Raw genomic sequence first — 26,142 nt, 5'->3', positions numbered from 1 at the left:
GTTGGATCACCTTGCAATCCAACGGACTCTCAAGAGTCTTCTCCAACACCACAGTTCAAAAGTGTAAATTCTTTGGCGCTCCTAATTAACAACTGCTAATTGAACTTGCTCAGTGCAGCTCAGGAAGGTAAGGGAGGCTGGATGAAACCTACTTCCTGTAATCAAGACATGTGGGTACAGAAAGGTTTTGTGCCCAGGAGCCACACAGGGTCCTGCTCCGTTTGAGGATCAATAGTGCCAAACCTTGAGTGGATCCTTCAACTAGAGTTGCATTCCCTGGAAACCATGGACTCCTCAAGAGAGCTCCTACATAAACTACATTAGCCCACACCTACTGGGGCCCCAGATGCAGCTGAGCAATTCTTTACTCAGCGTTAAAGGAGACTTTAATGTTAAAGGAGACTTTAGAAGTCAGAGAGGACTTTTACTCTTTGATCTTCTATAAAAAGTGAAAATATGGGTTGGTGTGTATATTGGTTTCCACAAACTAGGTGGCTTAAAACCACAGAAATTTATTCTCATAGATCTGGAGGCTTGAAGTTCAAAATCAAGGTGCCAGCAAGGCCTTGCTCTCTGACTGAAGAATTTAAGGATGAAAATTTTCTTGCCTCTTCTAGCTGCTGGTGGCAGATTGCAACCCTTGGTGTTCCTTGGCTTGTAGATGGATCACTGCAGTCTCTGACTCCATGATCACATGGCCTTCTCCCTGTAGGTCTCGAGTTATCTTTCCGTTGTACATGCCTGTTTTGGCTTTCTTCTCTTCCCTTTAGGACACCAGTCAGATTGGATTAGGACCCACTCTAATGATTTCATTTTAACTTGATTATATCTGTAGTTACATGGTTTCCTATAGTTAATGGTTTCCTGCTGGTCACCTTGTGTGTGTCTGGACTGCTCTTTGCGGGACCTGCAAGATGTACAAAACCCATCCGTACCTCACCAGGTTACCTACCCTGCTTATCCCCCAGTTTCCTTACCTGTGGCAGCTTCCTCACAGGGTTGCTACAGGGATTAAATGAGGCAAGAGTCACTGTGTGGACCACAGCAAAGACTCAGTAGATGTTACCTGTGACTTAATCCAATGTGTGACCAAAATGCACCCACGGTTTAGAGAACAAATAATAACCAAAAGCACTGTGTGCTATCTACTGATCTTATAGAAGTTCCGACAAAGACAAAGGAGCATCTCAGATACTGGTTCCTCATCTGATTGATGGCATGTATGTGTCTGCATGTGAATGTGTAGACGTGGTGACTGTGTGTGTGTCTGGTTTGGGAGTAGTTTGATGGAGGAGCAGTAATCTGGAGGGTGAAATCTTTCTTGGGATGGAAAAAGATCGTAGGACCCTGTCTTCCTCCATTTGCTTGCACCTAACCATGGGGTCCCTGCAAAGCTGCAAGAATGAACTCAGCTCTGTGCTGGGCCCTGCACTTGTGGGGTCTGCCAGCCTGTGTGCCTTGGTGAGAGGCAATGGTCTTCTGGACATCTCTTAGAATTATGCCCTGACCCGAAAGATCACCCTGTGGTTGAGATAAGTCTCCTTATTTTGTCTGAGAAAATTATTCCTAGACCCTAAATTCCTGACCTTAGGAAGAGAAAGGGATGACAAAGGATGAGATGGTTTAATGGCATCACCGCGTCAATGGGCATGAGTTTGAGCAAACTCTGGGAGGTAGTGAAGGAAAGGAAGCTTGGCACCCTGAAGTCCATGGGATCGCAGAGTCTGTCATGACTTCGCAACTGAACAGCAAAGTCTGACCACCTGCTCAAACTCCCTGTTCCTTGAGAGCCATTGGTCAAAGCAACTGCCTTGTGATTTCAGACTCGGGGTTTTAGAAAACAGGACAAAGAGACTGCGGTGTTGTTCCTTAAAGAGATATGCATATTTGCAGCCAAAAACAAAAGTGTTGACTTAGAACTAAAACAAAACCAGAAAAATAATCCAGACCTCTTATATGTGTTTAGGATTTGAGGAAGAATCTCACTTCTTTGACTTCAAAATAGCCTGAAAGAATTTCCCACAGCCAGATTCCCTTTATTCAGAGTTCAAGAAGTAGATCTGGAACTACTGGAGTGACCTATCCACTTCTATTTCTATGGCTATCATAATTATTATAATATTAATTGATTAATCTAGCCCAAGGCACTCGAGTGTCTGCACACAAAATTAGAATGTAATTGCAACAATAAAGAGATCAAATGAGGTAATTAAAACATAAAAGATGACAAATGCTAATTCAAGAAGTCTTTTGTATGTATTGAAATGTGTGCTCCTTGTTTATGAGGCCTTGTTTGGAGATTCCTAAGGAGAGAGTTCACAGCAGAATATATTCTGTGATCTACTTACACAAAGGCAGCAAATAAATGTACCCACACGAGGGTAGATTGCAATACAATCGCAGGTCCAAGCATACCTTCCAGAGTGTTGTTTAAATGCCTCTTTTTAGAAGATGTTACACGAACTGATATTAATGCCATGTTGACACCTCCCTGAAAGTGTCAAACTTGCAGAAATAGCATCTGCAGGACACGTAGCAGTAAGACAGGCAAATGGAAGCCAGTCAACACTCGACTTCTTTGAGGCTTAGCTATGTTACTTGCATTCATGGAGCTCTAAAGAAGGGGGACGAAAGACAGTCTGGGCAGGTCTTGAGTTCCCCAAGTGAAACCCAGTTGGTTTCACTTTACAGGGCACCTGGAAGGCAGGGGTGACTTTGTACCTTGGACCCAATTTTAATCCAATTTCTCTTCTTACTGACGATAAAGAAACAGTCTACGGATGGGTTCCATCAAAGCCTACATGTTCGCAACTTTCTAAAACTTCAGATTTCTATTCTTTATCATTTTAGTAACAGTCCCAGGCCCTGATCTTGTTTTATCAAATAACCTATTCAATCTCTGCAGTCTCTTACTCCTGCAGAGCCAGGAATGACATGAGATAGATGAGGACCTCACTGATCTGACCAAGTTCAGATCTTCCCTCTACCCAGCTCTCTCTGGGGGTTAGACCCGCTGCGCCGGTCACAGGGGACATGGACCTGTGTGCCCACTGGAAGTATCCCCAGTGCCATGGTCACGGGGCCAGCTCCCACCACCCTGCTACCATCATGAAGGTACTTGGAGATAATGTAGTCATTCACTTATTCAACACTCAACACAGACTTGTTGAATGACTTTTATGTCAGAAAACCAAAGAAGTCCCTGGTCTCAGGAAACTTATGTTCCAGTGGAGGGAGACAGAGTAAACAGATACACAAAGAAGTGTATCATGTAGTGTCAGATGGCGATAAGTGTCAGGAAGGAGAAGAAATCCAGGGGAGGGTCTAAGGAGTGACTGGGGAAGGGGTGTGTTTTTATTAGAGTGTGGTCTGGAAAAAGCTCCCCAACGGGTGCTGAATAGAGATCTGAAAAATTTGCATGAATGAGGCTGCCTTTAATATGCCTTAAGTAGACTAATGAATTCAAATCTTATGGGAATGAGATGCTAAAGATAAAACAGAATCCTTTCTTGGTGGTTCTGGGAAAACAACACTAAGAGCTAGTTTGTATTAAGTACCTTACAAAGATTAACTCATTTAATCCTCACAGCAGCCTTGTGAGGTAGAAATGACTATCACCCTCCTCCTAGAGATGAGGTTAGTAACTCACCCAGGGTTACACAGTTAGTGGATCATGAAGTTGGGTTTCAACTCCAGGCCCCCTGAGGTTTTGAGGGGTTTATTTTTTGGAATAGCTGAATTGAGTTTATAATTGATATACAATAAACTGCACATATTTGAAGCATACAACTTGAGAATCTTTAGCATATGTGTATATTCACAAAACCATCATATGGTCAAGATAATGAACGTATGTCTCACTCCCCTAAGTTTCCTCATGCGTTCTCTTAACCACCCCCTCATCCACCCCTCTCCACACTCCCATTTCCAAGTAACCTGATTGCTGACATTATAGATTAGCTTGCATTTTCTACAGTCTTGTACAAATGGAATCATACAGTATGAACTGTTTTTTGTCTAGCTTCTTTCACTCAGCGTAATTAGTTTGGGATTCGTCCACATCGCAGGTCTGGACAGTTCTCTGTTCTTGCTGAGTAGTGTTTTGTTGTATTGGATACACCCCAATTTGTCTCTCCATTCACCTGTTAATGGACTTGTGTGTGTGCGTGTGTATGTGTGTGTGTGCTCAGTCGTGTCCGACTCTTTGTGACCCTACGGACCATAGTCTGCCAGGCTCCTCTGTCCATGGGATTCTCCAGGCAAGAATACTGGAGTGGGTTGCCATGCTCTCCTCCAGGGGATCTTCCCGACCCAGGGATGGAACCCACGTCTCTTATGTTTCCTGCCTTGGCAGATGGGTTCTTTCTCACTAGCCCAAGTGAGAAGCCCAAGTAGATTGCCATCACTCCCCATTTGACATCACTCCTCATTTTCAAGGAGCCTTTCTGCGCAGGTATATTGGGAAGGTCTCCTGGATTTCAAGAATGAGAAATATGTGGTTCATCTTGGAGTATCTGTCCGTAGGGGACAACTCCAGCTGCTCAGCCTGGGGCCCATCTGTGTCCTGCGTCAGCATCTCAGAGCTGTGTGCAACCCGAGAAAGCATGGAAGAAAACCACAGCCCAGGGAGCGAGAGGCGGGGTGGCCTGAGTTGGCGTCCTGACATTGGGTGCAGAACTTTTTCTTCTACCTCAAACTGCTGCTTGTTCCTTGTTCAAGTTTTATATCAGCAAAGTGCTGGATGAAAAGAGTGTGGTTGCTTTTCCCATTTTATTAAAATTAGACAATTAGGCAATATTGCCCCTGAAAGTTTACTATACAATTTGTGATCAAAGTGCAGATGCTGAAGTCCTCAGGACACAGAGTAACACCTCGCAAGCTAGGTAAATGCTACAGAAAAGGAAACACTTTGTTGGGAAAGAAACTGTTTAAGAGAGACAAATAAATGATTCATTTCCCCTCTGCTGTTGGTTTAAGTTTATAATTACCCGCACTTTAAAAATAAAGCCTGAAAAGCATGGCTGTCTCTGCCACATGATGGCATAAGCCCACCCCTCTGCATCAACTCAAGTCTCACATTTAACAACTGCTGTTTTAGGCTTGGACTAATTAAGGAGTGATTCTTGGTACATGCACTCCTACCACAAGTAAGTAACTCGTGGTGTGGGATGGAACTGTTCGGGCTTCATGAAACTGCCTTTTTCATCTTTCGGTGATAAAAGATGAATTTCTCCTACAGAATGCGTTTGTAAGAGGCTTGCATTCTGACTTCTGGAAGCCTCAATATGTGTGTTTTGTGTGTGTGCGCACTAAGTCGCTTCAGTCGTGTCTGACTCTGTGTGACCCCGTGGACTGTAGCCCGCCAGGCTCCTCTGTCCATGGGATTCTCCAGGCAAGAATACTGGGGTGGGATGCTGTGCCCTCCTCCGGGGGAATTTCCCGACCCAGGGATCGAACCTGCATCTCTTGCATTAGCAGGCGGGTTCTTGACCACTACCGCCGCCTGGGAACACCCGACTTTTCTTTAGTAACAATGTAAATAACAGAGTAATAGGCTGGAAGCGTTTCTATTTCGGATGATGAAATATTCAGTAGAGATAAAATTGCTTTAGAGATGGCTGATCGGAACTCAGTTTAGAATTCATGATGCACTTCCGACCTTAAACAGAAGGAGCAGTGAGTTCTCAGAGACCTGGATGCCACTTCTCTCTCATCACTTCCTCTCTCTGCTTGATACGTGTGATATACAATTGAACTCTTGGTATATAAGGTTGCAATCAAGATACCTTAGGTATCTGGCCACCAAACCCGTTCCTTTCCTCATCCTTTCATTTCCCCAGTCATCCTTCTTTTGATCCTTGACAACGTTTCCATACACCCACCTTCCCGGAGTTAACTGCCGGTTCGATTTTTTTTTTCCTTTCCTGTCTCTTTAAGTCAGAAACTTCCTGAGGTTCCTAAGAGCTGGCTGCCTCCACAGACGTCCAGGTCTCCCAGCAAGTCTCCATGGCAGTGAGATTTGCAAGTGAATCCCCCCAGATCTGAGAAAACAGCAGCAGTTGTCTGATCAATCTCTGACTTCCAGCCATCTACCAGGGCACCAGGGGGTTTCAAGAGAGCCAATGAACCAAAGTCCGAGGATTGAAAAACCCAATCAACTGATACTGGCAGCTCCAGAAAGCAGGAAGTCCCCAAACTGAACAAAATATAAAACCAATACTAAATCCGACTAACAAACACACAAACAGCAATTAAATTATTTATGATTCCAATGCCTACCTCGCAGATTTCCCAAGCGCTCTGCTCACACACGTATCCTCCTCTGCTCTCTGCCTCCCCAAAGGCTGTGCTATCTCAGCCTGAGCAACAGACTTCTCAAGAGTCAGGCTCTGAAATACACATGCTACACATGTCCTGGGGCAGGAAGATCCACTGGAGAAGGAAATGGCAACCCATTCCAGTATTCTTACCTGGAGAATCCCATGGACAGAGGAACCTAGAGGGCTATAGTCCATGGGGTAACAAGAATCAGACATGACTTAGCGACTAAACCACCATCATACTAAATCTTTTAAATATACCTCCCTATTTAAAGTTATCATAACCATATTATAGATTACACCTACTTCCACTTACAAATGATGAAACTCTTAGAGTTTAAGGAACTAGTTTAGGTCATACATGCCTGGTACTAAAAGAGACATACCAACTCCAGTGCCCAAGGGCCTGTCAACAAAGCTTGACTGAAAAAAAAGTAGCTTGTGGGCCAGCAGAGAGGAGAGATACCCACAGAAATCTTCCTGACCCCTTGCGACGTAAGCATGTATATTCCAATGCCCTATTGCATTTCCATCAGAGCATTTCACCACGGGTGAATTTTCCCTGCCAACCCGATTCAATCTTTGTAGAATTCTGATAGTATTCACTAAAAAATTATGTGTTCCTCAGTAAGTTCAGTTTGGTTCAGTCACTCAGTCATGTCTGACTCTTTGTGACCCCATGGACTGCAGCACACCAGGCTTCCCTGTCCATCACCAACTCCCAGAACTTGCTGAAGCTCATATCCATCAAGTCGGTGACGCCATCCAACCATCTCATCCTCTGTCATCCCCTTCTCCTCCCAACTTCAATCTTTCCCAGCATCAGGGTCTTTTCTGATGAGTCAGTTCTTCACATCAGGTGGCCAAAGTATTAGAGTTTCAGCTTCAGCATCAGTCCTTCCAATGAATATGCAGAACTGATTTTCTTTAGGATGGACTGGTTGGATCTCCTTGCAGTCCAAGGGACTCTCAAGAGTCTTCTCCAACACCACAGTTCAAAAGCATCAATTCTTTGGTGCTCAGCTTTCTTTAGTCCAACTCTCACATCCACACATGACTACTGGAAAAACCATAGCTATGACTAGTGGAACTTTGTTGGTAAAGTAATGTCTCTGCTTTTTAATATGCTGTCTAGGTTGGTCATAGATTTTCTTCCAAGGAGCAAGCATCTTTTAATTTCATTGCTGCAGTCACCATCTGCAGTGATTTCTGAGCCCAAGAAAATAAAGTCTGTCACAGTTTCCATTGTTTCCCCATCTATTTGCCATGAAGTGATGGGACCAGATGCCATGATCTTAGTTTTCTGAATGTTGAGTTTTAAGCCAGCTTTTTCACTCTCCTCTTTCACTTTCATCAAGAGGCTCTTTAGTTCTTCTTCACTTTCTGCCACAAGGGTGGTGTCATCTGCATATCTGAGGCTATTGATATTTCTCCCAGCAATCTTGATTCCAGCTTGTGCTTCATCCAGCCCAGCGTGTCTCATGATGTACTCTGCATATAAGTTAAATAAGCAGGGTGACAATAGACAGCCTTGACGTACTCCTTTCCCAATTTGGTCTGTTGTTCCATGTCCAGTTCTAACTATTGCTTCTTGACCTGCATACAGATTTCTCCTGAGGCAGGTAAGGTGGCAGTAAGTTACACACAGAATTTTTATATGAGTTCCCAGTTCTACTCTGAAGTAGAGACCCAAAAGAATGGAAAATAAGTGTTCAAACAAAAACTTGTATAAGAAAGTTCAATAACAGCATTATTCACAGCAGCCAAATTCTGGAAATGCTTCAGATAGTCATCAACTGATGAATGGATAAACAAAACCTAGTATAGCCATAAATGGAATATTACTCAGCCATAAAAAGAAAAAAATACTAATACAAGCTGCAACATGGGTGAACCTTGAAAACTTTATGCTAAGGGAAAGAAGCCAGATACAAATGGCCACATAGTGTATGATTCTGTTTATGTGGAATGTCCAGAGTAGAGAAGTCCATAAAGACAAAATGTAGATCAGTGCTTGCCAGGGACTGGGTTGGGTGGGGGGAGGAATGAGGAATGGGTGATTATTGGGTACAGGGTTTCCTTTATAGTTGACTAAACTATTTCAGTAGTACTGAAATAGAGGTCATAGTAGCAAAACTTTGCAAATGTACTAAAAGGCACTGAATTATACACCTTCAAGTGGTTAAAATGCTAAGTTTGATGTTATTTTTACCCCAGTTTCTTTAAAAAAGATTTGGAGCTGAGGTAGGATGCTCCATGAGACATTTTTTAGGTGTTCGTGGGTACATGTGATACCTTCATTCTCTGTCCTAGAAGGTTTTAGAAATATCGAATGGAAGAGGTCTGTCCTGCTCTTCCGTGACCATGACCTTCACGTTTTCATTTGCTTTGGTGCCTAGTGATGTAAACAGTCAAATAACTGCTCCATTGGTGGTTGAATCTGTCAACATGCGGTGAATTATAGAGATTGTAAAACATCGGGGGATTTGTAAGATTTGAATGGCACATGTAAGTTTCTTTTCTATTTGAGATTATATTCAGGAGCATATGATATTGTAAATCTGTAGACGTTCTATGCATCTGGCCTTGGAATTTTCTTGCTGGTGCTGGAAAGATAGAAAAATGACTGATAAAAGCTGATTGTTCTCCATATTTAGATCCTAGGTCATTTTATGGATTATTAACTTTGCCAAACTGCATGTGGGATTAATTGGAAACAATTGCAGTGTTCTCACTACATTGCACCACTTCCTTTCGTTAATTAAGGGACATTACCCTCTGTTCTACAGATGACAAAGGGGACAGGTCTCCTTTTATTACCAGACTGCAGCCACAGAAAGGCAGACATCACAGTGTCTAGGAATTAAGGTAGCGGCAGAGAGCAGAAATCCCAGTGTAGTGGCTTTAAGAACACAGGCTGATGCCAATTTCTGGGCTCTTTGATACACTCAGTTCTAAGCATCTAGTTCAATCTGCCCAATTACAGTTTTACCTATTTGCTCAGTGACAAAAGCAGGCTGCCTGGAAATGGAAAACATACTAAAGAGGATTAAACAGAAATGGAGTTAATTAAGAAAATTATTTTTTTAATTAAAAAATAAAGTAGACAATGTATGACAAAACCCACTGAAATGTTGTGAAGTAATTAGCCTCCAACTAATAAAAAAATTAAAAAAAAAAAAATAAAGTAGAAATAAGATAATGACATCTATAAACATGAGCTTTTAAAAACTATATGAACTGACAATAACTCCCGTATTTTGAATTTCTAAGTGTTGGGGTGTGTGTATGTATGCATGTATATGTAGCTGTGTGCTTCAACAGACCATATCTGTCTCCCTAAGATTATAGTTCTGTCCGTTTACTGTAAGGATGGGACTTCCCTGGAGGTCCACTGGTTAAGACTTCGCCTTCTAACACAGGGAGTGCCCGTTCCATCCCTGGTTGGGGAACTAAGATCCCACCTACCTGACAGCCAAAACTCTGTAACATAAGATGGAAGCAATATTGCAGCAAATTCAATAAAGATTTTAAAAAAGGATTATGATAAGGGCAATATCAATTCACCACGCATTTATTAAACATGTACTTTGTAAGCCAGATAGAGTGGGAGGACAGAGGAAAATTCTGGGAGTGGATTTCAAAGCAATATTGAAGACTCCCTGGTGGACGTTGGGTTGAGATTTTTTTCTAGTCCGTCAGTCATTTCCACACTCACTCTGGTTTCTGGACGTTCACTTAAGCAGTTGACCCTGCCTACATCACTCCCCTTTTCTGCCCACCTTCTATCTGGCTAATTCCCACCTTTCCTTCAGTCCCCATATAAAACCACTTCCTCCAGGAAGCCCTCCCTAACCATTCCCTCAAACTAAGTCCTATCACTAAGCACAGCTTTCTATTTCCCCTCACATAGCTCTTAGCACACGCTATTGTTGTTGCATGTTGCATGTTTATAGTCTGCCCTTCAGGCAAAACTATAAGCTTCATAGCAGCAGAGATTATGGGGGGAAAAAAACACATGGAAAAACAAAATGTTTACTTTTGAATGAATGATGAATTAATGATTTGGGAGAAAATAAAAATCAGAAGTAGTGTGACTGTTCATGTTTGTATGTCCAGAGGCTGGCACAGAGTAAGCTGTTAATAGCTGTTTGGTTTTTTTTTAAATAGCTATTTGTTGAATGATGAAATGAATACTCAGGTTAGTGAATGAACAATGAAGCTATAATGTTTCCAATCTTTTTGAGCCTTAATTTTCTCCTCTGTTGGCTTGTTGTAGGTACTTGAGGAGCCCTTCCACATCACTAAAGGAAAAGCTGAGTTGAATGGCCCAACAGACTTAGATAGATGGTTCTGCATCCTTAGTCAACACAGGCTTCCTGCTCCAGAATATCTGGCCTTTCGCACATGATGATGACTCAGACAGTCAAACACGTTGAGGGCAAAGTGATGGCTGATTGTGATTGAGCCAGATGAAGCAGCTAAGACTGACTGGATTTTTTGAAACAATTCCTCATGATTGTGACATTAGCATGAAGGCTCACAAATACAGATTATGGGTTGAAGGAGACTTGTCTAAACAGAAGGAAGCGTGATTAAAGAAAAGGGGGGTATATTCCAGCCAGCTATGATGCCTTGGAAGCAAAACCCATCATAATGATTGAAACAGAGTTGGTGGTGGTGATAAGGGTGATGGCAAACAATGTCTGAGATGTGTCTGCTCTGTGCCAGTCATGATGCTACTTGATGTGAACTGCTTCATTTACCCTGATAATAATCCTATGACCTGTGCATTGTATTTATCACTTTTTTAGACATGTGGATTTGTTAGGGTCACAGGCTGAAGTAGTAGGGTCGATTTAAACCCTGGTTCTCCTCAGCTCCCCAGGTCTGATCTTTAAACCCCATTTATGGTGCCCTAGGTGACTTAGCAGCAGGAGAAAGTAACAGAGGCGAGGATCCTCTTCCAGTTGGTTTGTTGTTTTTGTTTGGCTGGACCACAAGTCTTGTAGGATCTTGGTTCCCTGACCAGGGATCGAACTCATGCCCCATGCAGTGGAACAGTGGAGACTTGACTGCAGGACTGCTGGGGAAGTCCTCCAATTGGGTTTTGTTGTGTTTCATCTACATTTCATTGACATAGATCAGCAGTTGAGCAAGGGCTCAGATGAGTGGTTTTGGCTCCAAGTCTCTCTTGGGGTTGCAGACAGACAGTGACATGGGGGTAGGGGGTGGTGTCTGGGAACCCTCTCTGTGGTCTCTCCACATGGACCAGGTCAGGCTGCCTCGTGAACATGGCAGCCCCAATGCAGTCAGCTGCTTACCTGCCAACTTCAAGAGCAAGGATTCCAGCTAATAATTTGCCTTTTATGACCTAACCTCTGGGGTCCCACAGAATGACTTCTGCTGCACGGGCTACATGCATGTTCCAAGCCCACCCAGGTTCGGAGGCAGAGGAATTTGATCCTACCTCTTGACAGGGCAGTGGCGAGGCTCTAAACAAGTATGGGGGATGGGAGACACACTTGGGTCCATCTTTGGGGAAAACATCTGCAGCATGGAGGATTGGGGGGCCGGGGGCGGGGCTATAAGTGGGAAGACACGCACACGCGGTCTTTACCCTTTGCTGGAGGTTTCATTTAACTTCCATCAAGGAACTTTAGCAAAGTGGGCATTGGAGTCTTCTTTACACTCTGGGCATGAAGAATGGAGGCTCTACTCACCTGGCCAGGCCATTCTGCACCTGCTGTACCCCAGGCCAGCTGACAGACGCTAACAAAGTCACCCCAGAGTCCCCCTCCCCGGTTTATTACTATTAGCATATCATGCAGGAAGAGCCGAGGCCAATTAACTTGCCTGCAGTGAGCAGGGGGCAGAACCAGAATTCAGTCCCAGGGCTGGTCTCCACTGCATTCTCAGCCTTTGAAAACCTCACTCACCTGCCCCATTATTAAGGCCATTTGTTTTGTTGCCTCTCCCCTCTTGTGTCTTTCTTGGACACAGGTCATCACGTAACTTCCACATGGTGCTTTGGAGAGAAATAAAGGCTATGTATCTCATAGAAAGAAAAGGAAACCGCCTTCTCCTCTGGGAAACTGCCTTTTTCTCTTATTCTCCCAGAACAGAGCTGTCATGGGGACACTATGCTGAACTGGCCAAAGAGCAATTTGAATGATGGCTTCTGAGATCGGCAGTCGCCATGGCTTGGCAGAGAGTGGGGTATTAGCTACTCCGTTATATAGATGACGCCTGAGGCCTGAGCTCTTCTTCCTGTCAGGCTCTGTCTTCCTTCTGGGAAGCTCTGTGTGAAGCAGCCCCCTTTGCCGTGAACAAGCATCCTTTGACCTGCTCCCTCTCTTATTTATGGCATCGCAGGCCTTCCAAGGGAGCAGAAACAGTCTGGCCTAAGTTTAGCAACCTGAGGAGCTTAATGTGGCTTTGGCAAGAAGACCTCGATACAAAGAGTCTTAGTTGGCGGGCCAAGAATAGCAAGGGACAAAATAAACTCACTTTAAAAAATAATAAAGGGAAAAAGAGAGAGAAAGAGAAGAGGTGGGGAGGAAGAAAAAAATTAAGACAGGAAGAAGGGAGGAAGACAGAGGTCATAAAAGCCAGTAAGGTCACCATCTTCACATGTGCCAACAGCAAATTACGTAGAAAGAAAGTGTGGTGAGATAGCGGAAGAGGGGTTCACAGGGGCACTGTGGTGAGCTGAGCTCCCTAATGGCATCGCCAATGCTTCACTGGTATCACGTGATATCTAATAATATGTGATACTAAGAATAAGCCCAGTCCATCAGTTGACACTATCACTCTGCGTCAGGGTGATCATAGACACGACCTCCTGCAATAACCCACAGTATCCTCATCCCCCTTTTACAGATGAGGAAACTGAGGCTCTCCGGGGCAAGTACTTTGCGAAACAGTGTTAGCCCTGCTCTGAGCAGCGTCTTGGTAAATCCACCAGGTTGTGTGACCAAGGGCTGGTCCCTGGGGGGCACAGAAAGCACTTCCAGACTTGAGTCAAAGCAAGAGAGTTAAATTTTCCCATCTCAGCGTCTCTTCTAGCCCCAGCAGGCCTCCCAGGGCAACCCCTCCTCCAAGCCTGAGACTGTCCCGGACTACAGAGCCTCCAGAAACCATCTCAGTAAGAGTTTTTCTGTTGACACTAAGGCCATTATGCTGTGTCTGTGGGTGGAAATATGTATTTATTATTCGAAGCCTTAAGTGTGTTTTCCCTTCATTTCATTTTAAATGAGAATTTATTAGTCCCTAAGTACATGCCGTTTATTTAGCGGTGTGTTGGTAACAAAGTGGAGAAAGCAATGAATAAATCTGAGCAACTGACAACCCAGCAGGAAAACAGCTTGTACATCAAGCCAGAAGCCAGTGAGCAGAGTCCCTGGGCACCCACGGGCAAGCCGCTCTGGTCCCTCCAATTGAAAAAAAAAAAAAGGGTTTATTTTTTAGAGCAGTTTTGGCTCACAGCAAGATCAAGCAGGAAGTACAGAGAATTCCCATATCCCCCTGCCCACCCCACACACAGCCTCCCCCACCATTAGCATCAAGAACCACAGCGCGGCACGTGTTACAACTGATGAATCTACACTGACACAGTTCTACAATGTCAACACATCTCTGTCACCAAAGTCGCTACGTTACATAAAGTTTCATCCTGGGCGCTGTCCACGCTATGGGTTGGGGCAAATGCGTAATGACCTACATTATCGCATTACATGGAGCAGTCTCACTGCCCGAGAAATCTCCCCGTGCTCCACTTACCCATCCCCCCTGCCCTCCCAGCTGCTGGCAACCACTGATCTTTTTACTGTCATCATTGTTGTGCCTTTCCCAGAAAGCCATACAGCTGGAATCGGGCCATATGGAGCCTTTCGGACTGACTGCTTTCACTGAGTCATGGACATTCAAGGTTCTTCCCTGTCTTTTTGTGGCTTCACGACTCGTTCTTTTTTAGCCCAGAACACTACTCCATTACCTGGATGTGCCACAGTTTATTCATTCACCTCCCAAAGGACATCTTGGTGGCTTTCAAGTGCTGGAAATTATGAATAAAATTACTCTAAGCGTCCATGTGCAGGTTTTTGTGCGGATTTGGTTTCAGTCCATTTGGGTAAATGCCTCGGAGTGTAATTGCTGGGTCGTAAGGCAAGAGTATGTTTAGCTTTGAAAGCAGCCTCCAAAGTCTCTTCCAAAGTGTCTGCGCCACTTTGCAGTCCCAGCAGCAATGAATGAGAGTTCTGGTGGCTCCACGTCTTTAGCAGCATTTGACTCAACATTCAGAAAACTAAGATCATGGCATCCGGTCCCATCACTTCATGGCAAATAGATGGGGAAACAATGGAAACAGTGACAGACTTTATTTTCTTGGGCTCAAAAATCACTGTAGATGGTGACTGCAGCCATGAAATTAAAAGACGCTTACTCCTTGGAAGGAAAGTTATGACCAACCTAGACAGCATATTAAAAAGCAGAGACATTACTTTGCCAACCAAGGTCCATCTAGTCAAGGCTATGGTTTTTCCAGTGGTCATGTATGGATGTGAGAGTTGGACTATAAAGAAAGCTGAGTGCCAAAGAATTGATGCTTTTGAACTGTGGTGTTGGAGAAGACTCTTGAGAGTCCCTTGGACAGAGAAGAGATCCAACCAGTCCATCCTAAAGGAGATCAGTCCTGAATATTCATTGAAATGCATGCATGCTGAGTCGCTTCAGTCATGTCCTACTCTGTGTGACCGTATGCACAGCAGCCCACCAGGCTCCTCCGTCCACAGGATTCTCCAGGCAAGAATACTGGAGTGGGTTGCCATTTCCTTCTTCAATTCATTGGAAGGACTGATGCTAAAGCTGAAACTCCAATACTTTGGCCACCTGATGTGAAGAACTGACTCATTGGAAAAGACCCTGATGATGGGAAAGATGGAAGGCAGGAGGAGAAGGGGACGACAGAGGATGAGATGGTTGGATGGCATCACCAACGTGATGGACATGAGTTCGAGTAAACTCCAGGAGTTGGTGATGGACAGGGAGGCCTGGCGTGTGGCAGTCCATGGGGTCACAAAGAGTCAGACATGACTGAGTGACTGAACTGAACTGAACTGAAGGCAGGAGTATGTTTAGCTTTGAAAGCAGCCACCAAACTCTCTTCCAAAGTGTCTGCGCCACTTTGCAGTCCCAGCAGCAATGAACGAGGGTTCCAGTGCTTCCCTGTCCTCAGCAGCCTCTGGTGTCCATCCCTCTACTTTTTAAAGCACAACTTTATTTAATTGTGTGGAAACCATTAGAGAGCCATGCATAAAGCCAAAAATGACTCTCTGAGCAACAAAACTAAATGTCACATCCTGTGATATCGATGGGGCAGTGTTTCTTATGCTCTTCCTCAAAGCCACCATACTCTTATTCTGCACAAAACACAGGTGTTCTGTTTTCCCAACCTGCTAAGAACTGAAAGCTTTAAAGAGATGGAGACTGAAACTGTAAAACCAAAGACACAGACATTAGCCTGTTGACAAAGGAGTTAATAAACAAGTATGTAATCTTGCATTCTTTAGAGGCATACCTGTGTATCTACTTGTCATAACCAGAGTTTATAAGAATGACCTTAAAACACCTGTTGAATGAAATGGCATTCAAGATACCACAGCTATTAAAAAATTGAGGCTCAGTTCCAGTTGTACCAAGCAGTTAGACAATCAGAAGAAAGAGAACTGGAAAGAAAAGGGTGTTGGAATTCCTCAGGCATTTTTTGAGATCTGGTTATGTCCCAAGGTGAACTCAAAAGTAAATGGTATGTGGTTCCCCTTCTTGGGGAAATCCTTTTCTAGCATATCATATAGTTATAACTGAACATGATAAATGTTATAGCACATCTATTTATAAAAGTGGCATGAGAACATAGATGAGTTGGCTGTTAAGCTTACAAGAGCAAGAAAAGCTGCAATTGGGGCTTCCCTGGTGGTTCAGTGGTTAAGGCTCTACACTTCCACCACAGTGGACCCAGATTTAACCCCTGGTCAAGGAACTAAGATCTTACATGTCTGTAAAGCACTCCCCCCCCCAAAAAAGCCACAGTAAATATTGGAACTAGGCTGGAAGGATTTTGCTGTTTGGTAAGGGGTGGGTATTTTAAGGAAGGACATTCCAGGCAGAGGGAGCATACTTTAAACAAAGGCATGGAGTCATGGAGATGATGGCATAGTCAAGAATGTAAAATCAAATATTGGGTAGCCAGGAGATGCGCCAGAAAGTTCCCCAAAGGCCAGCTGATGATTGCCTAGTATGTAAGGACAAGGAGTATGGATTTTATTCAAAAGATAACAGGTTGCTATTAAAAGCTTTAAGTTGAGAAATCCCATGATTAACTTCTGCTTTCAATGCATGCTCATGCTGAAGGCAGGAGAGAATATGAACGTGAATGGGTGGAAAGTGGAGGCAGGGACACCAGGCAGAGATCCCCAGACTCGAGAAGAGGTAACAGGTAGGCTTGTTATGACTGAGTGATCTGTTTGGGGTGCTGAGAGGAGAGGGCAGAAAGAGGGGGTACACAGAAAGTGTAGTCAAGCATGGTTCTGAGTAATCTGGGTAAATGGGACAAACCAAGAAAGGAACTTTTTATAAACCTGAGATTTATTTTTTTTAATCTTCATGATCCTCTGGTGGCATGAAAGAAGCTGAATCTTTAATACTACTTCAGTTTCAAGCTTATTTGATATTTTCTTGCTCCACCCAAGAGAACACCACTTGAATTATGCCATAAAGCTAGAACCAAATGAATGCAGTTCATTTTTTCTAAAAGTTCCAAGTAGGAACAGACAAATGTGTACTCAGAGAACAAATTTCAAGCCAAAATGACTGAATATAGTCTGAAGTTTGGCCATCTAATGTGGCTACCACTGACTCTTTGTGGCTATTGAACATTTGAGATGTAGATACTACTCTTAATTGAGATGTGATGTGAGTGTAAAATACGTACAATTCATATCAGAGTTCAGAGACTTAGTCTGAAGAAAAGAACATAAATGTTCTGTTAATAATTCTATAATATTACATGTTGAAATAATATTTTTAATATATTGGATTTGAAGTAGGAGGTGGAATGAGCCCCTCAGCTGGACAGCTGGTGTTTGTCAAGCTGATAATATTACCAAAATCAGTTTCACTGGTTTTTTCTTTTTCTTTTTAAATGCAATAACTAGAAAATTTTAAATTGCATATGTGGCTCACGTTGTTTTCCTGTTGGATGACACTGGTCTAGGAAGTTTGAGTTTTGTGGTGTCAGTGCTGAAGGAGTGTATGGAGACCAGGTATTTATTTTGCATTATTGCTTTTCTTCTTCACCACCTGATGTTTTCTAATATTTTACTATGTAGCCTGATTCTCATTAATAAACAAGTAGTTACCATAGCAACGGCCACAACACTCTGTATTTACCACACCTGGAGGGAGAGATATAAACAGACATCAATCTGTCATTCATGGTTAAACAGTTATGTTTTTTTAATGTATATCTGGGTCTTCCTTTGCAAAACCGCTCTGAGTGTAGGAAAATTGACTTCTAATTTCCATCTATGTCACTGGCTTTCTTTGGGTCTGGATAAGAAGAAGAATAATTACCCCATGCCCACTTCAGAGGGGAATGTGGGTAGTTACAGAGAACTTTGCAAACTATTCTTAGGGCAGGAGCATGCTCAGTCATGTCCGACTCTTTGCGACCCCGTGAACTGTAGCCCACCAGGCTCCTTTGTCCATGGGATTTTCCAGGCAAGAATACTGGAGTGAGTGGGTTGCCATTTCCTTCTCCAGGGGATCTTCCCAACCCAGGGATCAAACCTGCACCTCCTGTGTCTCCTGCCTTGGCAGGTGGATTCTTTTACCACTGCGCCCCCTGGGAAAGCCCCATTCTTAGGGCACAGTATCTAATATCACATAGTTTAGTATAGCCTTGGTATCAACTATTAATACACTGTTACAGTCAGGCAAGAAGGGAAGGGGAGGTTCCTTTGGCTGATAGGAGTGAGGAAATGCAAAAGGGAGAAAAGAGGTCAGACCAAGAAAAACCAAAAGAAGGTGGCTGATGTTAGCATTTGTTCCCTAGACTTTGACAGTCTTTTTGGAGTATTTCCCATCTTCAGCAACAAGTCTCCACTGGCTGGGAGGAGAATAGGAACCCAGAACCACCACTGTATACAGCTCATCTAGCTTTGACAAGGAAAAAGCAAATAGGTTGGTGTATTTATTAATTTTTTTATGTTGATCCTTTGGTGACTCAGATGATAAAGAATCTGTGTGCAAGGCAGGAGACCCAGGTTTGATCGGGTTGGGAAGCTCCGTTGGAAAAGGGCGTGGCATCCCACTCCAGTATGCTTGCCTGGAAAATCCCATGGACAGAGGAGCCTGGCAGGCTATAGTCCATAGGGTTGCAAAGACTCGGACATGACTGAGCAATGAACACTTGTAGTGTTATGCTCATTTATGCCCCCCAAGTTTCTCAAAGATCTCTCATTCCTGGGTCAATTCTGTCTTAACATACTTGCCACTGAATACACATCACCTGAACAGAGATGCCTAGGCTAAGAAAGGGAAATTAGGACTGATTTTTATTACCTTCACCTAGGACAGTGCTGGCTCCAAATATTTATATAGATTGGCTTTAAGAATTTCCACGTGCTTGATAGTAGCGGCTGGGGGTTTGGCCATGAAGTGGTGTTTGCACGTCAAGCATGCAGTTTTCAGTTGGATGTCATGCTTCTCTGAGGTGACTGGAAGAGGGATGTTGATGGTCAGGGCAGGGTTTTGGCTAAAGACCTCTCCACTCAATCTACCCTTTGAGATTTCAAGGAACTTAGATATTGTGGCTAAAGTAATAAACATTCTAGGTTTTGGATTTCATTTGCACAGGTGTCATTAAATCTATGTGAGGCTGTTCAACTAATGATGAGCTCTGTCATTTGCAAATCCATTCACTGATTCATCTAATCTACAAACCACCACCCTAAATGAAAATCAAGGATACTGCTACACCTACATCTCGAGATGTTACATTTTGAGAAATCCCCTAACTCAGCATTGACATTCAGAAGGTCCTAAACCTGGAGAAGGAAATAGCAACCCATTCCAGGATTCTTGCCTGGCTAATCCCATGGATAGAAGAGCCTGGTGGGCTACAGTCCAGGGGGTCACAAGGAGTTGAACAAAACTGAAGTGACTTAGCACGCACACTGCCCAAGAAAATTCAAACCTCAGGGGAAATAAAAAATACACTGCGGAAATGCAGTGGCTCTGCTGAAGTTGCAAGAAAGGGTGATCGTCTTTGTTTGGTGTTTTGAGTGTCTTGCCCTCCGCTCCAAGGAAGGGAGAGGTAGGTCGTGGGGGGTAGGGAGGAGTGTGGTTTTCTGATCACAACTCAAATGGCACCATTTGAATTATATAATGGAGCCGCTGGGAGTCAGGTGACAGGCTCACTGAGTAATTCCCTGCAGAAGGAGACAAACTGCATGTTAAAAAGCTCAACAAATACTCTGAAAAAAAGAAAAAAACAAAAAAAGCAGAGCCCAGGCTGTGAGTTCCAGACTTCCAAGCTGCAGCTTCCTCTGAATTCTCTCTGAGCTGAAACAGCTGGGCGAGCTGGCAGAGTCCCAGGACTCCCGAGGCTGCGGAGAGCCAAAGCCAAGTGCAGGTCCCGGGGGTCCGGTCTGGATCACCGGGTTACTTTCTGTTTCATTTCTAAACGTGCCCTGTTTCTGAAACTGGTGGCTCCCCATGTCAAGGGAAACGCAGGACTCCTTGGAGACGCCAGCCAGGCTTTTAAGAACCGGGGCTTTGCGAAGGTAAGAAGCTATCTGCGACCCACAGGCTGGGGGCTGCCTCCTGGGAGCCGTCTGGGTGCGAGCAGGGAACATTCCCCAGGGGAGTCTGCCAACTTGTTCTGGGATCTGAAGGAGGCTGGAGAAACTGTCCGTGAGGGGTTATTTTAAGGTTAGGAAAGGGATGAAGAGGGACCCTTCCCGCCTGGATGGGTGGCCACCCGGTCTTTGGTGAGTTAGATTCATCCCAACTCCTGTCTGATCTTTTTCCCTGCCCCAGTTCCATCCCATGGAGGAGTTGGTCTGCCTGTCTGGGAGCTGGCATGAGCTGGCCTTGGGCTGGGAAGAAAGGAGAAGGGGCTGCCTGGCACCGAAAGGCTGTCTGGGCGTGTGTAGCATGTGTATTTCAGAGCCTGACTCTTGAGAAGTCTGTTGCTCAGGCTGAGATAGCACAGCCTTTGGGGAGGCAGAGAGCAGAGGAGGATACATGTGTGAGCAGAGCGCTTGGGAAATCTGCGAGGTAGGCATTGGAATCATAAATAATTTAATTGCTGTTTGTGTGTTTGTTAGTCGGATTTAGTATTGGTTTCATATTTTGTTCAGTTTGGGGACTTCCTGCTTTCTGGAGCTGCCAGTATCAGTTGATTGGGTTTTTCAATCCTCGGACTTTGGTTCATTGGCTCTCTTGAAACCCCCTGGTGCCCTGGTAGATGGCTGGAAGTCAGAGATTGATCAGACAACTGCTGCTGTTTTCTCAGATCTGGGGGGATTCACTTGCAAATCTCACTGCCATGGAGACTTGCTGGGAGACCTGGACGTCTGTGGAGGCAGCCAGCTCTTAGGAACCTCAGGAAGTTTCTGACTTAAAGAGACAGGAAAGGAAAAAAAAAATCGAACCGGCAGTTAATTCCGGGAAGGTGGGTGTACGGAAACGTTGTCAAGGATCAAAAAGAAGGATGACTGGGGAAATGAAAGGATGAGGAAAGGAACAGGCTTGGTGGGATCCCAGTTTGGGCTGTGGCATTTGGAGGTTTGCAGTATAAAGATAAAAATCAATAAGCAAGCTGGTAACAGCTCACTTGGCATGAATAAGAAATGCTACAATAGATCTTCTTTCTGCCCGCCCCCTCCCGCCCCCTACCCCTCCACTGACTTCTAGAGAATCTGAGAAATAGGCAGGGTGTGAATTTGGAAGAGTTCATCACTAATTGCTATTTTGTTTGACCACAGGAGGTGCACTAAACAAAATATGGGAATGTCAAAACCAAAGGGAAAGTGTGCTTAGAATAATGCCTACAGAGATGTTATCAAGTTTCTGCTGTCCTTCCCCAATTCCCCATCCTACTCCCAGTTTGGGGCAGATTATATGATTTGAATGTATCGTATAAAAACTCCTTAGACTGATACAGTTATCACTGCAAAAGGATATTCAGGTACTAGAATAAAAATGATCTTGAGTCAGTGGTTTCTTTTTTAAATTTATTTTTAATTGGAGGATAATTACTTTACAATATTGTGTTAGTTTCTGCCATACATAAACATGAACCAGCCATAGGTATACATATGTCCCCTCCCTCTTGAACCCCAACCTCCTCCAACCCCATCCCACCCTTCTAAGTTGCCACTGAGCACTGGATTTGAGCTCCCTGCATCATACAGCAAATTCCCACTGACTATTTTACATATGGTAATGTATGTGTTTCAATGCTCCTCTCTCAGTTCATCCCACAGTCTCCTTCCCGAGTCAGTGATTCTTAAGTCTTTGAGATTATGTACCATATTTGGGAATTGAAAAGACTTAGTTGATGATAAATTTTATGAAGAGGTTTCTAATTAAAGCCCACATTTGAAATATGATCGATAGCATAATATTATAAATATTCACAATTGAGGAAAACAACTTATGGAGCCCCTTTTGCAAACCATGGCAGTCCCTCAGACTTAAATAATTAATGTCAGCACACTGAGTTCTTTTTTATCAAGATTTCTGTTGGTTGAAACTTGCTGGAAATCTGCATTTCTGCACTTCAATAATATAATGAGGGTGGAAATTGCTAAGGATGACCTCCAGACACTGCAAGAGCCGTCAGCGCCATCCAAATCACAGAAGAGAACACCATGCTCTGAATAGTTTCTGTTTTGAGTGCTTTTTTCTTCTTCTCTAATTCTTTAAAATTTGGTAATCTGCCTAAATTGTAGTGCCCACTTTTTCACAGGCTAGAATCTGCCTGCCAAGCCAGAGACTCAAGTTCAGTCCCTGGGTCGGGAAGATGCCCTGGAGAAGGAAATGGCAACCCACTCCAGTATTCTTGTCTGAGAAATCCCATGGATAGAGGAGCCTGGTGGGCTATAGTCCATGGGATCACAAAGAGTCAGACATGACTGACTAAACAGCAAACAACATTTTCCACACCAAGAACCAGGGCCTGTGGTCTTACAAAGGACTTTTGTAAGAAAGTGCTTTCAGCATAAGGGACAGTTTGGAAAATGCAGTTCAGATGCCAAGTTGCAGCTCAGATGTCCACTTCTGGGGTAGTTCAATAGTTTATGGGACAGCTGGTCAGAAGATGTAAAATTGGGAAGCTCTTGGAAATCTCGTCCTCAAAGAAATATAGATGCTTTGGTTAAAAGAATAAGACTTTTGTGTTCAGATTGACGGGTCTCATTCCAGTCTTGTCACCTGTTCAGTGAGTGAGCCTGGGCAAGTTTCTTGACTTTTCTAAGGTTTAGTTTCTTCCTCTGTATAATGGAATAGTGAAGTACTTTCCTGGGAGTTTGTATGGGAGTAAATAAAATAATATGTGAATAGAGTAGCACCTGATATAGTTTCTGTGTTACTAAGAAACAGAATTTCCTTCTTAATAATGCAGAAGAAAATCACTTTAGATAATCCATAGCTAATGAATAACCGGTAACCATTCCATTTGTCTGCTAGGGCTTCTGTAACAAAATACCACTAGCTGGGATGGCTTAAACAACAGAAATTTACTTTCTTGCAGCCCTGGAGGCTGGAAGTCCAACATCTAGATGTTGGCAGAGTTGTTTTTTCCTGAGACCTGTCTTCTTGGCTTGAAAATCGTCACTGTGTCCTCACATAGCCGTTCCTCTCTGTGAACACCCATGTGTCTTTTCCTCTTCTTATCAGGAAAGTGAAAGTGAAGTTGCTCAGTCATGTCCGACTCTTTGTGACCCTATGGGCTGTAGTCAACCAGGCTCCTCTGTCCATGGGATTTTCTAGGCAAGAATACTGGAGTGGGTTGCCATTTCCTTCTCCAGGGGATCTTCCCGACCCAGGAATCGAACCCGGGTCTCCCGCATTGCAGGCAGATGCTTTACTGTCTGAGCCATCTGGGAAGCCCCCCGTCCTACTGGATTTTGACCCCACCCATATGACTTGATTGATTGACTGATTCAGGTCTTCGTGGCAGATCGAGGGATCTTCATTAAGGACACAGCCTTAGTTGCCCCGAGGCATATAGGATCTTAGTTCCCTGACCAAGGATTGAACCCGTGTACCCGGCATTAGCATGTGGATTTTAAACTACTGGCCCACCAGGGAAGACCTCTCACCTCATTTAGTTTGGTTTTTTTTTCTTTTTCCCCCATTTAGTTTTGATTATCTCCTTCTAGGCCCTGTCTCCAAATACAGCCACATTCTGAGGTACATATTAACTTGGGGAGAACATAATTCATCCCCATAACACCTATCAATTAAAAGGTATATTCTTGTTCTAGGAATTTGTCAGGTTTATAAAACCTTTCCTTTCCTTTCCTCTCAAAAGGAAAATGATGTCTTAATTGCCATAGGGGGACCATGCCTTGGAAGACAGCCTGGTAGGCCAGGGCCAAGAGTCAAGAGAAGTTGGCCCTCCTGGCATATTTCAGCTAAGAGGAGAACGAGGACCTTGCATTTTTCACTTCCACCTGGGTGTTCTGTAAAGAACTAGCGGATTGTTGGTGTCAGGGCTACATGTCCACAGTGAAAGCTGTTCTTGGAGGATGAATTTGACATTTTTGGGGGTTGGAAGCTCCTCTGAGGTCAAAAGTATTATGGCATTTCATGGGCTGAGCATCCCACTTCCTTTCAATGTTCTGTCTCCTTAAGGAAATCAAAGATTGACCCTGCCACCCGGGTTTCTACTGTGCCCAGCTGGTCATGTATACTTTTCACTATTTCCCTAGTCAGCCTCCAACTTTCCCAGTTCCCATTCAGTAGGAACCATGATATTCCGTGACATGGTTGCCTGAAGTGTGCACACATGTACACACACACACACGTTTATTTATTCTACAAACAGAACTTGTGAGTAGAGAGGAAGATGATTTGTAAGTGCTATGTACGCATTACTTCCTTTCTGAATTTCAGATCCTTGATTTCAGAGAAAGCGATATGGAGCCCAGCTCATGGCTGAGATATCCACACAAATATGGGAACTGAGGGGAACTGATGCCTTCTCTGAATTCACAGGCCTGAAAAGGCTTGAAGGAGAAAGTCAGGGAAGAGCAGGTGATTCTCAGATGTACACAGATGAGGGTGGGCGTGCCCCCTCCTACCTCACCCTCTCCCCATTTGCAAACTGCCCCTTTAGCTGCCATTTTTTCCAGCTCACACTGTAAACAAATGTCATTTTTGTGGTCTCTTTAGATTCATGCTCTACACTTTCTGTTGTTGTTGCTTTTTGTTGGGGATCTTGCTATTTAAAATAGTCCCCACGTGTAGTACGGAAGTGTGTCTAGTGTTCCTAAGTGCAGGAGGGCTGTGACATGCTTTGTGGAGACAGTATGTGTTTACATATGCCTTGTTCAGCTGTGTTATGGTGGTGTTGGCCACAAGTTCAAGGTTAATGGATCAACAATATAGATGGCGCTAGTGGTAAAGAGCCTGCCTGTCACTGCAGGAGACACATAAGGGACATCCATTCTATCCCTGGGTCAGGAAGATTCCCTGGAGGAGGAAATGGCAACCCACTCTAGTGTTCTTGCCTGGAGAATCCCACGGACAGAGGTGCCTGCAGTGCTATGGTCCATAGGGTCGCGAAGAGTCCTTTAAACAGAAACACACCTAAGACAAGGAATAAATGAGCAGTTGATGAGAACATTGGAACCAGAGCCTCTCAGGAACCTAACCCTATACTCCCCTAGGAAGAGCAGTTCAGTGTTTCACTAACCCAGTATGCACAGTGACTTCACAGGTCTACTGTACGTATCAGTAGGACACTGGGAATCACTTTTCCACAGAGATGCAAACTGGTGTTGGAAGAGAGGACAACATTGCCTGAGGCTATGTAGTAGCGGGCACAAAACCAGCTCACTAGACTGGAATGCCATAGTGTGGTGAGTATTGTGGTTGTTCAGTCGCTAAGTTGTGTCCGACTCTTTGTGACCCCGTGGATGGCAGCATACCAGGCTTCCCTATCTTTCACTATCTCTGGAACAGCAGTTCAACTGGGATTAAGGATCAGGCTTGGAAACAGACATGCCAGTTATGTTTGAAGCACTCACTATATTCCAGATATTGTTAAGAGGATCTAGCTAAATGATCTCATTGAATCCTCACAACAGCCTTGTAAGACAGGGATTATTATGCCCATTTAACAGATAAGGACAGTGAGGCTCAAAGAAGGAAAGTAACTTGCCCAAGGACACCCTGCTTATAAAAAACACAACAGAGGTTTCAGACCCAGGCAGAGTGACCCTGGAGGTTGTAATTACAGAGACAAGTTTTGTAGTTTAAGATCTTGGAGAAAGAGCTCCATTAATGTTAATAGTACCCTATCTTGTTCTCTAGTTTCTTCTTTTTAATTTTAATTTTCCCAATATCCCATCTTTACACTGTGTGTTTTCCTGCTTTACATGTTTTCTTTTTTCAAATTCTTTTCTCCCCCAAGAATGCTCTTCTTCTTTCCTAGCTTTTAGGTTTCTTTCTTTCTTTTAATGTTGTGAGGGGGTAAACTTATTTAGTAGCTGCAGAAATTGGACACTTTATATTATATTGTGCTGTT

At 43.9% G+C, this 26,142-nt stretch overlaps 1 protein-coding gene across 7 annotated transcripts in view; it reads left to right on the top strand.

The window, feature by feature from the left end:
• Positions 1-26,142, top strand: part of PHACTR1 (phosphatase and actin regulator 1) — a 488,777-nt gene that overhangs the window by 193,033 nt on the left and 269,602 nt on the right. The window contains exon 1 of one of the 7 annotated variants that reach the window (XM_043908534.1): positions 19,674-19,695. The exons of 4 other annotated variants lie outside the window; for them this stretch is intronic. The gene's annotated coding sequence lies outside the window, so the exon portion shown is untranslated. Of the gene's footprint in view, positions 1-19,673; positions 19,696-19,874; positions 20,165-20,543; positions 20,661-26,142 lie in introns of those variants that run through there. 2 more of the 7 variants (XM_043908532.1, XM_043908533.1) reach the window with 2 other exon arrangements.

The sequence above is a fragment of the Cervus elaphus genome, chromosome 7 (genome assembly GCF_910594005.1).
Source record: "Cervus elaphus chromosome 7, mCerEla1.1, whole genome shotgun sequence".
Classification (NCBI taxonomy): domain Eukaryota; kingdom Metazoa; phylum Chordata; class Mammalia; order Artiodactyla; family Cervidae; genus Cervus; species Cervus elaphus.
Note: the sequence above shows the minus strand (reverse complement) of the source record. Positions and strands in the feature narration are given on the sequence as shown.